The sequence below is a fragment of the Mandrillus leucophaeus genome, unplaced genomic scaffold (assembly GCF_000951045.1).
Source record: "Mandrillus leucophaeus isolate KB7577 unplaced genomic scaffold, Mleu.le_1.0 Scaffold817, whole genome shotgun sequence".
Lineage (NCBI taxonomy): Eukaryota > Metazoa > Chordata > Mammalia > Primates > Cercopithecidae > Mandrillus > Mandrillus leucophaeus.
In genome coordinates, this window is record NW_012108886.1 from 858,473 (window position 1) to 861,187 (window position 2,715).

A 2,715-nucleotide genomic window follows, 5' to 3' on the forward strand; every position below is an offset into this window, starting at 1 on the left:
GTTTATTGGACTTACAGTTACACATGGCTGGTGAGGTCTCACAATCATGACAGAAGGCAAGGAGGAGCAAGTCACATCTTACGTGGATGGTGGCAGGCAAAGAGAGAGAGATTGTGCAGGGAAATTCCCCCTTGTAGAACCAATGTATTTCATGAGACTTTTTCACTATCACAAGAACAGCACAGGAAAGACCTGCCCCCATTATTCAATTACCTCCCACTGGGTACCCCTGATAACAAGTGGGAATTCAAAATGAGATTTGGGTGGGGACACAGCCAACCCATATTAGCTCCACACCCTCACACTGTCCTTCCTTTCTCCAATTTTATTTAATACTGGCTTTCTGGCCCTTTATTGCATAACGACTAGAAGTGTTAGCCCTGACCAAATTCAGGCATCAGTCATTATGCAAGTGATGATTATTTTTTGAGATATCCATACATAGTTGTACACTCTACAAATGTGTACAACTAGTCCTGATCTCAGAGAGACAGACCAAAATAATATAAAATAAACCCTCTTCCTCTTAAAATGTTTCTCCCATCCAGACCTCAGAGACGCCAAGTGTGTAACAGTGTGCTTCAGGCTGAGGAAAGTTCAGGATCCCCAATCAAACTTTTCTTCTTCCCATCGTCTCAGAGAAACTTTTCCTCATTCCCATTTGAATTGTTAATCCTCTCCTGTTGCTGTTGGCAGAAACATATATCTTGTGTCATTTTGATAAAGTTGTGCATTTAATGTTCCTACAGTTAAGTGAGAGGGGAAAAAAATCTAACATTTTTAAAATGAGGCACTTCAAGCAGCAGAGAGAACACGATGTCGAATGACTAATTCCAAGGTAGCAGGTTACCCCCAGGAACATACATCATTTTCCAGCCTGCAGAAAATAACGGGCATTTTTCATTTTTCTCCTCAGCACACACATTTGGTTTTATCCCCCACTCTGTGGGAAGGAGGGTGTCTGGTTTTGTTTCTTTGGAGCATCCGACACATAGAGAAGAGGTATATTTTCCAAGCCTTTCTCTCCCAAAGGAAGGAAACATGTTGAGACTCTGAAACTCACTATCCTACCATCAACCATGACCTGGGACAAAATTTCAAAGCATTCCTTCCTGAGATAATCAAATAAAACATTAGGACTATGAGGAACCTAACGAGGCCATGTCTAAAGCCAGTGCCATTTTTGTCAATAATAGGAAAGGCAGCAGTAAAGGATGCCTCTCAGGACCTCACCACTGTCTGGTGGGTGTAGTTACCACTAGACAGTCTCCTTCCCACCACTTAGACTCTGAAAAGAGCCAGAAAATACAGATATTCAAGCATCACTTCTCAGTTATCCATGCCCAGACAGAAGCCCTACTGCTGCTGTCACGTGCCTAAAGGGATAGAGCCAAGAACTAGAAACTTAAATCACACAGTTGAAATTTCAAGGATGTAAATAATGTGAATTTTTGAACTGAGATTTTGCAAGTTCTAGAATCCAGGGTTTCTTTTTGTTTTTTCATTTAGACTTGTAGCCCATTAGCTTTGGTAAAATATGAATAAAGAGGGTAGATCTCATGTCAAGTGTTCTTACCACAATAAAATAAAATTAATCAAGTTAAGAGGGAGAGTATGGAATTTTCCCTAAGATAAATGAAGAGCTGCCTCTGCAGTATTTTCATAGAATCATCTATTAATCAGGTTTTCAAATAATAATTTCAATTAGTGAACTCCTACCATGTGCCAAGGCTGTGATATGGACTTTGAAATGCATTAGATCCTTATAACAGCTCCATGATAAAGATTTTCTCTTTAGTATAATAAGCTCACCTCTTTCCCCCAGCAGCCACCATCCCAGGAGAATGTTAGCTTGTGTGAGGACTCCCTCTTTGCCTTCTTTACTCATATATATCCTCTGCCTCCTGCTCAGCCCATCCCACCATTGCAGATGAGACACTTTGGTCAAATGAACAGTTAGACTATGGACTTGATGTGCACATTTATCTAAAGTAGCAATTTGTGTTTTTGTTATATATGTTATGTACTGTGTTTGATTTTTGCCACTGTCTCTCAAACATCTAGTCGATGCATGGCATTCTCATAAATTTAATAATGTGAGACAGTGCTATTATTCTCAAGGACAGAGGAGGAAACTGAAGCTCTTTCCCTCTCACTATTTTGAATGCTATTTGCCTGGGTAACTACTACCAGTTGTATGATCTTACTCAGAAAAGTCTTTCTTAACATCACCCACCCAACCATGTTGCTTCTAAGTTACAGCCACAACCATACTTGATTATTCATATTATTTGTTTAGTTATCTGCTTCTTCCACATGAGGTGCCTTATTCATCACCTTTTATCCATAAAATTTGTGAAAAACAGAAGAGTTTACAAATCATTTTCACAGGTTTTATTTTAACACATGGATGGGACAGATATGACCATTCACATTGTTGGAAGAATTGGACAAAGTCTCAGAGAGGTAAAGTGGTTTTCCCAAAGATGCACAGACGTTTTCTCAAGTGTCCTAAGCAAAACTGGCTTTTCTTGAGTGGGAAAAAGCTAGGGTAAGCTGTATGCTCCTTGGTCTCCTGGTAGATTCATCAGGACTTAGCACATTTTATCTTAAGCAGAGATACTGAAACACTCATACTACAAAGGTAACCAGATACCTCTGAAACTTTAGGACTGTCTATATATGAAACATGTGCCCTTGGATTTAGGGCAAAAT